The following is a 14,322-nucleotide window of genomic DNA, read 5'->3' on the forward strand; positions in this document are numbered from 1 at the left end:
GGAACCGGATGTAGATCTCTCCTGAGAGACACAGTCAGAATACAGCAAATACATAGGCGAATATCATCATTAAACCACTGAACTGAGAATGGGACCCCCATTGAAGAAATCTTAGAAAGGCCTGAAAGAGCTTGAAGGGGCTTGAGACACCACATGAACAACAATGCCAACCAACCAGAGCTTCCAGGGACTAAGCCACTCCCCAAAGACTATACGTTGACTGACCCTGGGCTCCAATGTCATAGGTACCAATGAATAGCCTAGTAAGAGCATCGGTGGAAGGGGAAGCCCTTTTTCCTGCAAAGACTGAATCCCCAGTGAACGTGATTTTTGGGGGGACGGTGGTAATGGAGTGAGGAATGGGAGGGGTACACCCATAGAGAAGGTGAGGGGGGGTGTTCGGGGGGATGTTGGCCTGGAAACCACGAAAGGGAATAACAATCGAAATATAAATAAGAAATACCCCAGTTAATAAAGATGAAAAAAATTTTACAAAAAAGATTGGTGATTGTATCATGTGTATTCTTTACATTTTGACTAATATTTACTTAGCAGTGTGTACATATAATGCATGTCACTTTTGTTGCACTCAGATTGGTATTTTCTTTTTTTTTTTATTATTAACTTGAGTATTTCTTATATACATTTCGAGTGTTATTCCCTTTCCCAGTTTCCGGGCAAACATCCCCCTCCCCCCTCCCCTTTCTTATCGGTGTTCCCCTCCCCACCCTCCCCCCATTGTCCCCCTCCCCCCAACAGTCTAGTTCACTGGGGGTTCAGTCTTAGCAGGACCCAGGGCTTCCCCTTCCACTGGTGCTCTTACTAGGATATTCATTGCTACCTATGAGGTCAGAGTCCAGGGTCAGTCCATGTATAGTCTTTAGGTAGTGGCTTAGTCCCTGGAAGCTCTGGTTGCTTGGCATTGTCGTACATATGGGGTCTCGAGCCCCTTCAAGCTCTTCCAGTTCTTTCTCTGATTCCTTCAACGGGGGTCCTATTCTCAGTTCAGTGGTTTGCTGCTGGTATTCGCCTCTGTATTTGCTGTATTCTGGCTGTGTCTCTCAGGAGCGATCTACATCCGGCTCCTGTCAGCCTGCACTTCTTTGCTTCATCCATCTTGTCTAATTGGATGGCTGTATATGCATGGGCCACATGTGGGGCAGACTCTGAGTGGGTGTTCCTTCAGTCTCTGTTTTAATCTTTGCCTCTCTCTTCCCTGCCAAGGGTATTCTTGTTCCCCTTTTAAAGAAGGAGTGAACCATTCACATTTTGATCATCTGTCTTGAGTTTCATTTGTTCTAGGCATTTAGGGTAATTCAAGCATTTGGGCTAATAGCCACTTATCAGTGAGTGCATACCATGTATGTCTTTCTGTGTTTGGGTTAGCTCACTCAGGATGATATTTTCCAGTTCCAGCCATTTGCCTACGAATTTCATAAAGTCATTGTTTTTGATAGCTGAGAAATATTCCATTGTGTAGATGTACCACATTTTCTGTATCCATTCCTATGTTGAAGGGCATCTGGGTTCTTTCAAGCTTCTGGCTATTATAAATAAGGCTGCAATGAACATAGTGGAGCACGTGTCTTTTTTATATGTTGAGGCATCTTTTGGGTATATGCCCAAGAGAGGTATAGCTGGATCCTCAGGCAGTTCAATGTCCAATGTTCTGAGGATCCTCCAGACTGATTTCCAGAATGGTTGTACCAGTTTGCAATCCCACCAACAATGGAGGAGTGTTCCTCTTTCTCCACATCCTCGCCAGCATCTGTTGTCCCCTGAGTTTTTGATCTTAGCCATTCTCACTGGTGTGAGGTGAAATCTCAGGGTTGTTTTGATTTGCATTTCCCTTATGACTAAAGATGTTGAACATTTCTTTAGGTGTTTCCCAGCCATTCGGCATTCCTCAGCTGTGAATTCTTTGTTTAGCTCTGAGCCCCATTTTTTAATAGGGTTATTTGTTTCCCTGTGGTCTAACTTCTTGAGTTCTTTGTATATTTTGGATATAAGGCCTCTATCTGTTGTAGGATTGGTAAAGATCTTTTCCCAATCTGTTGGTTGCCGTTTTGTCCTAACCACAGTGTCCTTTGCCTTACAGAAGCTTTGCAGTTTTATGAGATCCCATTTGTCAATTCTTGATCTTAGAGCGTAAGCCATTGGTGTTTTGTTCAGGAAATTTTTTCCAGTGCCCATGTGTTCCAGATGCTTCCCTAGTTTTTCTTCTATTAGTTTGAGTGTGTCTGCTTTGATGTGGAGGTCCTTGATCCACTTGGACTTAAGCTATGTACAGAGTGATAAGCATGGATCGATCTGCATTCTTCTACATGTTGACCTCCAGTTGAACCAGCACCATTTGCTGAAAATGCTATCTTTTTTCCATTGGATGGTTTTGGCTCCTTTGTCAAAAATCAAGTGACCATATGTGTGTGGGGTCATTTCTGGGTCTTCAATTCTATTCCATTGGTCTATCTGTCTGTCTCTGTACCAATACCCTGCAGTTTTTATCACTATTGCTCTGTAATATTGCTTGAGTTCAGGGATAGTGATTCCCCCTGAAGTCCTTTCATTGTTGAGGATAGCTTTAGCTATCCTGGGTTTTTTGTTATTCCAGATGAATTTGCAAATTGTTCTGTCTAACTCTTTGAAGAATTGGATTGGTATTTTGATGGGGATTGCATTGAATCTGTAGATTGCTTATGGTAAAATGGCCATTTTTACTATATTAATCCTGCCAATCCATGAGCATGGGAGATCTTTCCATCTTCTGAGGTCTTCTTCAATTTCCTTCTTCAGTGTCTTGAAGTTCTTATTGTACAGATCTTTTACTTGCTTTGTTAAAGTCACTCCGAGGTACTTTATACTATTTGGGTCTATTATGAAGGGTGTCGTTTCCCTAATTTCTTTCTCGGCTTGTTTCTCTTTTGTATAGAGGAAGGCAATTGATTTATTTGAGTTAATTTTATACCCAGCCACTTTGCTGAAGTTGTTTATCAGCTTTAGTAGTTCTCTGGTGGAACTTTTGGGATCACTTAAATATACTATCATGTCATCTGCAAATAGTGATATTTTGACCTCTTCTTTTCCGATCTGTATCCCTTTGATCTCCTTTTGTTGTCTGATTGCTCTGGCTAGAACTTCAAGAACTATATTGAATAAGTAGGGAGAGAGTGGGCAGCCTTGTCTAGTCCCTGATTTTAGTGGGATTGCTTCAAGTTTCTCTCCATTTAGTTTAATGTTAGCAACTGGTTTGCTGTATATGGCTTTTACTATGTTTAGGTATGGGCCTTGAATTCCTATTCTTTCCAGGACTTTTATCATGAAGGGGTGTTGAATTTTGTCAAATGCTTTCTCAGCATCTAATGAAATGATCATGTGGTTCTGTTCTTTCAGTTTGTTTATATAATGGATCACGTTGATGGTTTTCCGTATATTAAACCATCCCTGCATGCCTGGGATGAAGCCTACTTGATCATGGTGGATGATTGTTTTGATGTGCTCTTGGATTCGGTTTGCCAGAATTTTATTGAGTATTTTTGCGTCGATATTCATAAGGGAAATTGGTCTGAAGTTCTCTTTCTTTGTTGTGTCTTTGTGTGGTTTAGGTATAAGAGTAATTGTGGCTTCGTAGAAGGTATTCAGTAGTGATCCATCTGTTTCAATTTTGTGGAATAGTTTGGATAATATTGGTATGAGGTCTTCTATGAAGGTTTGATAGAATTCTGCACTAAACCCGTCTGGACCTGGGCTCTTTTTGGTTGGGAGACCTTTAATGACTGCTTCTATTTCCTTAGGAGTTATGGGGTTGTTTAACTGGTTTATCTGTTCCTGATTTAACTTCGGTACCTGGTATCTGTCTAGGAAATTGTCCATTTCCTGAAGATTTTCAAATTTTGTTGAATATAGGTTTTTGTAGTAAGATCTGATGATTTTTTGAATTTCCTCTGAATCTGTTGTTATGTCTCCCTTTTCATTTCTGATTTTGTTAATTTGGACGCACTCTCTGTGTCCTCTCGTTAGTCTGGCTAAGGGTTTATCTATCGTGTTGGTTTTCTGAAAGAACCAGCTTTTGGTTCCGTTGATTCTTTCTATGGTCCTTTTTGTTTCTACTTGGTTGATTTCAGCTCTGAGTTTGATTATTTCCTGCCTTCTACTCCTCCTGGGTGTATTTGCTTCTTTTTGTTCTAGATCTTTCAGGTGTGCTGTCAAGCTGCTGACATATGCTCTTTCCTGTTTCTTTCTGCAGGCACTCAGCGCTATGAGTTTTCCTCTTAGCACAGCTTTCATTGTGTCCCATAAGTTCGGGTATGTTGTACCTTCATTTTCATTAAATTCTAAAAAGTTTTTAATTTCTTTCTTTATTTCATCCTTGACCAGGTTATCATTGAGTAGAGCATTGTTCAATTTCCAAGTATATGTGGACATTCTTCCTTGATTGTTATTGAAGACCAGTTTTAGGCCGTGGTGGTCCGATAGCATGCATGGGATTATTTCTATCTTTCTGTACTTGTTGAGGCCCGTTTTTTGACCAATTATATGGTCAATTTTGGAGAAAGTACCATGAGGAGCTGAGAAGAAGGTATATCCTTTTGCTTTAGGATAGAATGTTCTATAAATATCCGTTAGGTCCATTTGGCTCATGACTTCTCTTAGTCTGTCTACGTCTCTGTTTAATTTCTGTTTCCATGATCTGTCCATTGATGAGAGTGGGGTGTTGAAATCTCCCACTATTATTGTGTGAGGTCCAATGTGTGTTTTGAGGTTTAGTAAGGTTTCTTTTATGTATGTAGGTACCCTTGTATTTGGGGCATAGATATTTAGGATTGAGAGTTCATCTTGGTGGATTTTTCCTTTGATGGATATGAAGTGTCCTTCCTTATCTTTTTTGATGACTTTTAGTTGAAAATTGATTTTATTTGATATTAGAATGGATACTCCAGCTTGCTTCTTCTGACCATTTGCTTGGAAAGTCGTTTTCCAGCCTTTCACTCTGAGGTAGTGTCTGTCTTTGTCTCTGAGGTGTGTTTCCTGTAGGCAGCAGAATGCAGGGTCCTGGTGCGTATCCAGTTTGTTAATCTATTTCTTTTTATTGGGGAGTTGAGGCCATTGATGTTGAGAGATATTAAGGAATAGTGATTATTGCTTCCCGTTATATTCATATTTGGATGTGAGGTTATGTTTGTGTGCTTTCATTCTCTTTGTTTTGTTGCCAAGACGATTAGTTTCTTGCTTCTTCTAGGGTATAGCTTGCCTCCTTATGTTGGGCTTTACCATTTATTATCCTTTGTAGTGCTGGATTTGTAGAAAGATATTGTGTAAATTTGGTTTTGTCATGGAATATCTTGGTTTCTCCATCTATGTTAATTGAGAGTTTTGCAGGATACACTAACCTGGGCTGGCATTTGTGTTCTCTTAGGGTCTGTATGACATCAGTCCAGGATCTTCTGGCCTTCATAGTTTCTGGCGAGAAGTCTGGTTTGATTCTGATAGGTCTGCCTTTATATGTTACTTGACCTTTTTCCCTTACTGCTTTTAATATTCTTTCTTTATTTTGTGCATTTGGTGTTTTGACTATTATGTGACGGGAGGTGTTTCTTTTCTGGTCCAATCTATTTGGAGTTCTGTAGGCATCTTGTATGCCTATGGGTATCTCTTTTTTTAGGTTAGGGAAGTTTTCTTCTATGATTTTGTTGAAGATATTTACTGGTCCTTTGAGCTGGGAGTCTTCACTCTCTTCTATACCTATTATCCTTAGGTTTGATCTTCTCATTGAGTCCTGGATTTCCTGTATGTTTTGGACCAGTAGCTTTTTCCGCTTTACATTATCTTTGACAGTTGAGTCAATGATTTCTATGGAATCTTCTGCTCCTGAGATTCTCTGTTCCATCTCTTGAATTCTGTTGGTGAGGCTTGTATCTACAGCTCCTTGTCTCTTCTTTTGGTTTTCTATATCCAGGGTTGTTTCCATGTGTTCTTTCTTGATTGCTTCTATTTCCATTTTTAATTCCTTCAACTGTTTGATTGTGTTTTCCTGGAATTCTTTCAGGGATTTTTGCGATTCCTCTCTGTAGGCTTCTACTTGTTTATTAATGTTTTCCTGTATTTCCCTAAGTGTGTTCATGTCTTTCTTGAAGTCCTCCAGCATCATGATCAGATATGATTTTGAAACTAGATCTTGCTTTTCTGGTGTGTTTGGATATTCCATGTTTGATTTGGTGGGAGAATTGGGCTCCGATGATGGCATGTAGTCTTGGTTTCTGTTGCTTGGGTTCCTGCGCTTGCCTCTCACCATCAGATTATCTCTAGTGTTACTTTGTTCTGCTATTTCTGACAGTGGCTAGACTGTCCTATAAGCCTGTGTGTCAGGAGTGCTGTAGACCTGTTTTCCTCTCTTTCAGTCAGTTATGGGGACAGAGTGTTCTGCTTTCGGGCGTGTAGTTTTTCCTCTCTACAGGTCTCCAGCTGTTCCTGTGGGCCTGTGTCTTGAGTTCACCAGGCAGCTTTCTTGCAGCAGACAAGTTGGTCTTACCTGTGGTCCCGAGGCTCAAGTTTGCTCGAGGGGTACTGCCCAAGGGCTCTCTGCGGTGGCAGCAACCAGGAAGACCTGTGCCGCCCCTTCCGGGAGCTTCAGTGCACCAGGGTTCCAGATGGCCTTTGGTGTTTTCCTCTGGTGTCCGAGATGTATGTACAGAGAGCAGTCTCTTCTGGTTTCCCAGGCTTGTCTGCCTCTCTGAAGTTTCAGCTCTCCCTCCCACGGGATTTGGGTGCAGAGAACTGTTTATCCGGTCTGTTTCCCTCAGGTTCCAGCGGTGTCTCAGGCAGGGGTCCTGCCGCTCCTGGGCCCTCCCCCACAGGAGCCCAGAGGCCTTATACAGTTTCCTCTTGGGCCAGGGATGTGGGCAGGGGAGGGCAGTGTTGGTGGTCTCTTCCGCTCTGCAGCCTCAGGAGTGCCCACCTGATCAGGCGGTGAGGTGTCTTTCCCACAGTGTCTGGGAGCAGAGAGCTGCTGCGGGCCCGGGATCCGGGGGCGTGGGACCTCCGGCAAACACAGGACGTGCCTGGTCCTAGGTGAACTCTGCCTCTGTGTGTCCAGATCTCACCAGGCAGCTCTCTTGCAGCAGACAAGTTGGTCTTACCTGTGGTCCCGAGGCTCAAGTTTGCTCGCGGGGTGCTGCCCAAGGGCTCTCTGCGGCGGCAGCAACCAGGAAGACCCAGATTGGTATTTTCTAGATCCTTCCTTTTGCCTGCAAAATATGTAATGCACTTGTTTCTAATAGCTGAATACGTTTTTATTGTGTAAATGAACCACATTTTTGTACCCTTTTTTATGTTGTTGTTGTTGTTGTTGTTGACGACATCTCTGGTTTTTTTTTACAGCTTCTGGCTATTATGAATTATGGTACTACGAATATAGTGGAGGAAGTGACATTGTGGCATTGTGGAGGGAGCATCTTTTGTGCATATGCTCAGGAGCTGTGAAACTGTTTCTTCAATTTGAAATGTTTTCAGTTTTATGATTAACAACCAGATTGATTTCTACAGTTTACCAGTTTGCAATCCCAACAGCAATGGAGGACTGTTCCCTTTTATCCAGATCATTGCCAGCATGTGCTGTCACTTGAATTTGTGATCCTAGCCATTCTGATTGGTGTAAGGTGGAATCTCAGGATCGTTTATAATTTGCATTTCCCTGATGTCTAAGATGCCATCCTTTATGGAACTGGAAAGTATCATCCTGTGTGAGGTAACCCAATCGCAGAAAAACCCACATGGTATGCACTCATTGATAAGTGGATATTAGCCCAACTGCTTGAATTACCCTAGATGCACAGAACACGTGAAACTCAAGAAGAATGAACAAAATGTGAATGCTTCACTCCTTCTTTAAAAGGGGAACAAGAATACACTTGGGAGGGAATAGGGAGGCAAAGTTTAGAACAGAGGCTGAAAGAATGCCCATTCAGAGCCTGTCCCACATGTGGCCCAGACATATACAGCCACCAAAGTAGATAAGATGGATGAAGCAAAGAAGTGAAGGTTGACAGGAATGGAATGTAGATCTCTCCTGAGAGACACAGCCAGAATAGAGCAAATACATAGGCGAATGCCAGCAGCAAACCACTGAAATGAGAACGGGATCCCCGTTGAAGGAATCAGAAAAAATAAAATAAAAAAAGAAAAGAAAAAGAAAGATGCCATCCTTTTATTTAGGTGTTTCTGGCCATTCAAGATTTCTCTGTTCTGTTATTTACTCCAATCTTAACTGTTATTTTTGGTTTTTTAACGAATTGTGTTCTTTATATATTATGAATGTCAGTGTTAGCCAAGATTTTTTGCAAATCTGTAGGCTGCAGTGTTGTCCTATTGACACTGCCTGTTTCCTTACAGAAGCTTTTAAAGAAATCTCATTTGTCAGTTTTTGATCTTAGAGCCTGATGTATTTGTATTGTGTTCAAGAAATATCTCCTTTGACAATATGTTCACGGCTATTTCATATGTTCTGTTTTTTTTATATTGAGTTTATTAGGTTTAATGATGAGGTCCATAATCCAGTTGGAATTGTGCTTAGTACATGGTCAAAATAGGAAACAATTTACATTATTTGACATGTAGACCTCCAGTTAGACTACCACCATTTGTTGGAGATGCTGTTTTTTGCATTTTATGGTTTGGTTTCTTTGTCAAAAGTTAAATATCCAGATTTATGTAAGTTTATTTCTATGTCTTCCATTCTATTCAACTGAGAAACCTGTCTGTCTCTGTACTAATATCATGTTTTTCTTCTTTTTGAATCACTTTTGCTCTGGAGTACAGCTTGAGGAAAGAAACAATGATTCCTCCTGATGTTCTTTTATTGTTCAGAATTGTTTTCATTTTTCTGGGGTTTTTATTTTTCCATATGCAGTTGAGAATTTGTCTTTCCACCTCTGTGAATAAATATGTTGAAATATTTATGGGGTTTGCTTTGAGTTTGTAGATTGCTTCTGTTTAGATGGCCTAAGTTTACTCTTACCAATCCATGGGAGATCTTTACCTCTTCTGAATTCTTGTTCTATTTCTTTCTTCAGGGACTTGGAGTTCTTGTCATACATATCTTTCATTGGCATGGTTAGAGTTACACCAAGGTATTTTTTCTATTGAAGAGGGTGCTGTTTCCCTAATTCTTTTCTTCTCCAATTTTTCATTTTTATAAAGGAAGGCTACTAATTTGTTTGAGTTAATTTTATGTCCATCCACATTGCTGAATATGTTTATCAGTAGTAAGAATTCTGTGTTAGAATTATTGAGGAAGCTTATATATACTGCCAAGCCTGGCTTATCCCTGGTGAGGACATGGTAACATGGTGCCTGCCACTGGGAACATTCCCAGGTGTGAACCTACAAGATATGTGTAGCCTAGTGTGGCCCTGTTTTGGAAAGAGTGAGATGGTGCTGCTTCTGGAACAAGGCCTGGGTGTGAGCCTTCATGAATGTGGATGGCTGCTGTGGGCATAAGGCATGTTTTTGTCACAATGTACGTATTTTTGCATTCCTGCTAGGAATGTCCTCCCTGTTAATATTAATTACTCCAGGAGAATTAGATGGAGCAGGACTCCAGGAGGTAAAGATTTGGCTAATGTCTTAGCACAATGGTAAATGCTGGGACCTTAAGGACAACCCTCAATTCTTTGGGAGAGAGCTCTATATACAGAAAGTCAAAAATATATAATTTATCAGTTATAACAATGCAATATGAATTGAGATGTGTTTCACAGATCTAAAGGAACAAAGGCAGATTCATAAATGAGCCATCTTAACAGAAAATTATAAACACATTCACATCCAAAGGCCATCAGTTTTCTGACTTCAAGTTTACCATAGGACACAGCAAGCTTAGGCCCAAGTGTAGTATAAATGATATTTTAAAGGCAGGTTCACACAAATCTGTTATTGTTTGTGTTCTTGGGTGGTCTTTGGGGTCTGGATGACATCTGTTCAAGATATTATGCCTTTTAGTGTCTATCCCAAAATTCTGTAGTAATTCTGATTAGTCTGATATTTTACTTGGCTTTTTTCCATGAAGCATTTAATATTCTTTCTTTCTTCTGTACATTTAGTGCTTTGGTTATTATATGGCAGGAGTATATGCTTTTCTGATACAATCTATTTGATGTTATGTAGGCTTCATAAACATTTATGCACTTCACTTTCTTTAGGTTAGGGAAGTTTTCTTCTATGATTTTGTTGAAGATTTTGACTGGAACTTAGGGCTAGGCATCTGCACACTCTTCTATTTCTATTATTTTTAGGTTTGATGTTTTCATTTTATCTCACTTTTCTTGGAAGACTGAGGTGCGGATCCTTCTACATTTTTTCATTTTCTTTTACTGATGTGACTATATCTTCTCTGGTATCTTCTATACCTGAGATTCTCTCTATCATGACTTGCATTCTGTTGTCGATGGTTGCATCTCTAGCTCCTAATTTTCTCCTAGCTGTTCTATCTCCAGGATTGCTGCCATTTGCAATTTCTTTCTTCTTTCTATTTCCTATTTTAGGTCTTGGAACATTTTATTTAATTTCTTCACCTGTTTGAATATATTTTTCTGTATTTCTTTAAAGGTATTATTTATACTCCCCTTAATAGCCTCTATCACCTTCAAGAAATGGGATTTTTAGGACAGAATCTTGTTTGCATATGTGATAGGGTATACAGAGCATTTTGTGTTAGGACAACTCTTTTATGATGGTTTTAAATTACAGTTGCTTCTGTTTCTTATGTTCTTGGACTTCCTTTTGTCTTCTACTTATCTCTCATGTGAATCTCTAGTCCTACATGCCTCAGACTGGAGTAGGCCTCCTTGGAAGCAGTGAGACCTCTGTAACCTGGTAAAAGCAGGCCAATTGGGGGGCAGGAAGTGCTGTCTCTGTTTAGGCCAGGACTCCTCTTCCTTTTTTCTTCTTAAAAATGTATTTGTTTGTTTGTTTGTTTGTTTTTATGCTCAAGCTATTACCCCCCCCAGTCCACATTTCAGTTCTCACATATCTACTCCCTGCCCTCCTGTCTCCATTAGAATGTCCCCACCCCATGCATCACACCACATGTCTAAACTACCTTGAACCTCCAGTTACTTGAGAGTTAGATGCATCTTCTCTGACTGAACCCAGACCCAAGAGTCCTCTTCCGTGTCTGTGTTGGAGGCCTCATATCAGCTGCTGTATGCTGCCTGGTTGTGGATCTAGTGTCTGAGAGATTTCAGAAGTCCAAATTAATTAAGATTCCTAGTTCTCTTACAGAATCACACTCCTCAATCCTTCTCTTGATCGGTTGTGTGCACATATCTTCATCTGACCCATTCAGCTGTTTTTTGAGTAATTTGAAGGGCAGTCACAATACGTCCCATTTTTGTGAGCACCCCATAGCCTCAGTAATGGTGTCAGAACTTGGTCACCCCTTTGAACTGGATCCCCTTTGGGGCATGTCCCTGCACTTTTTTTCTCTGTTTTTTTTTATTTCTATTCCCTCAGTTCCTTCAGACAGAAATAATTATGGGTCAGAGTTTTGACTTTGGGATAGCAACTTCATCCCTCTCTTGATGTCCCGTCTTTCTGCTGGAGGTAGGTTCTATAAGTTCCCTTTGCCCACTGTAGGCCATTTCATCAAAGGTCTGCTTTTGAGTCTGAGTGTCTCTCACCTCCAAGGTCTCTGGTTTGTCCTGGAGAGTAATCCCAACTTCCTACCTCCTGAGTTTGCCTGTTTCCATTCTTTCTGCTGAACCACAGGACTTTAGTACTTTTCCCTCACCCAGTACTAGATCATGTTTCCCTTTCCTCCATACCCATTCCCCTTTCTCTCTACACTTTCTCCCTGCCTCCCCCTTGTGAATGCTTTCTCCACCTTCCCAAGTGGGACTGAGTGATCTTTACTTGGACCCTTCATCTTCTTGAACTTTTTGACACAAGAATGTATCTTGTGTATTCTCTACATTTTTTGGCTAATATCCACATATTGGTGAGTACATTCCATTCATGTCCTTTTGAGCCCAAGTTACCTCACTCAGGATGATATTTTCTAGTTCCATCCATTTTCCTGCAAAACTCAGGATGTCCTTGTTCTAATGGCTGAGTAGTTTTCCATTGTGTAAATAAATCCTACTTTCTGTAACCATTCTTTCCTGTGGTTCCTCTGTTTTTTTTCCTAGGTTCTTGATATCACAAATAAGGCTGCTATGAACATAGTGGAACATGTGCCTCTGTGGCATGGTGGGGCAACTTTTGGGTATATTCTCAAGAATGCTATTTCTGGGTCTTTAGGTAGATCTATTTCCAATGTTCTTAGGAACCTGCAAATTCATTTTCAGAGTTGTTGTACCAGTTTGAAATCTCAGCAACAGTGGAGGAGTGTTCCTCTTTCTTTATATCCTTGCAAGATGTGTTGTCACTTGAGGTTTTGATCTTAGCCATTTTGTTTTGTGTAAGGTGGAATCTCATGGTTATTTTGAATCCTAGGGACGTTGAACATTTCTTTAGGTACATCTCAATATCAGCCACTCAAGATTCCTCTCTTGTGAATTGTTGTTTTAGTTCTATAACCCATTTTTAGATTGGATTGTGCGGGTTTTGGTGGTTAGTTTTTTTTTTATTTCTTTAACAATTTTGAATATTAGCCCTCTATTAGATGTGTGGTTATTGAAGTTTTTCCCATGTTGCTGATTTTTCTTATTGACTATGTCTTTCACCTTACAAATTCTTTCCATTTCTATGAGGTCCCATTTGTCAATTCTTGAACTTTGTGCATGAGTCATTGGAGTTCTGTTTAGGAAATTCCCCTATGCCAATGAGATCAAGGCTCTTTCTCAATTTCTCTTCTATTAGATTTAGTGCATCTGGCTTGATGTTGAGGTCCTTGATCCATATGGACATGAGCTTTGTGCAAGGTGAGAACTGTTTGTCTATTTTTATTTTTCTACCAACACATAGCCAGTTAGAGCAACACCATTAATTAAAGATGCTTTCTTTTATCCATTGTATAATTTTGGCTTCTTGCCCAAACTACAAGTGTATGTAAGTGTGTGGTTTTACTTCTAAGTCTTCAATTTTATTCCATTCAACAACCTCTGTACCGGTACCATGAAGGTTTTATCACTATTGCTCAGTAGTAGATGGTGATTCTATCAGCTCTTCTTTTATTGTTAAGGATTGTTTTTGTTTTTCTGTTTGGTTTTTATCCCTTTTCCAGTTGATTTTGAGAATTGCTTTTTCCATGTGTTTGAGGAAATGCTTTAGGATTTTGATGGGGATTATACTGAATCTGTAGATAGTCTTTGGTAGGATGGCCATTTTTACTATATTATTTCTGCAAATACATGAGCTTGGGAGATCGCTCCATTTACTGAATCTTTGATTCCTCATTTTTCAATTTCTTTCTTGAGAGTCTGGAAGTTATTGTCATACAGATCTTTCCCTTGTTTAGTCTATGTTATGCCAAGATATTTTATATTATTTGTGGCTATTGTGAAGTGAGTTATTTTCCTAATTTCTTTCTCAGCCTGTTTATCATTTGTATAAAGGATGTCTAATGATTACTTTGATATAATTTTATATAAGGCCATTTTGCAGAGGTTTTTTTATAAGCTCTAGAAGCTCTCTGACAGAATTTTTGGGGTCACTTATGTATACTATCATATCATCAGCAAATAATGATACATTTATTTCTTCTTTGCCAGGTCATATCCCCTTGATCAAGTGTTATTGTCTTACTGTACTATCTACCACTTTGAGTACTATATTGAACAGATATGGGGAGAATAGGTCTCCTTGTCTTGTCCCAGATTGCTTCAAATATCTCTCCATTTAATTTCATATTGGCTGTTGATTTTCAGTAAATAGGTTTATATTTTGCTTAGGAATGGACTGTGAATTGCTGATCTCTCCAATTCTTTTAACATGAAGGGGTGCTGTATTTTGTCTAATGTTTTTTCTGCATTTAATGGCATGATCATTTGTTTTTTTCCCTTTCAGTTTGTCTATATAGTGGATTTCATTAATGGCTTATTGTATACTGAACCAATCTTGTTTCCCTGGGATGAAGTCTACTTGATGGTGGTGAGTGATGATTTTGATGTGTTCTTGGAATCAGTTTGCAAAGCTTTTATTGTGTATTTTTGTATCAACATTCATATGTAAGATTGGTCTGAAGTTCTCTCTTTTGGTAGGGTCCTTGTGTGGTTTACATATCAGAATAATCGTGGCTTCATTGTATGAGTTAGGTAGTATTCCTTCTGTTTCTATTTGATGGGATAGTTGGAATATAGGGATCAAATCTTTTTTGAAAGTCTGTTACTA

The sequence above is a fragment of the Rattus norvegicus genome, chromosome X (assembly GCF_036323735.1).
Source record: "Rattus norvegicus strain BN/NHsdMcwi chromosome X, GRCr8, whole genome shotgun sequence".
NCBI classification, from domain to species: domain Eukaryota; kingdom Metazoa; phylum Chordata; class Mammalia; order Rodentia; family Muridae; genus Rattus; species Rattus norvegicus.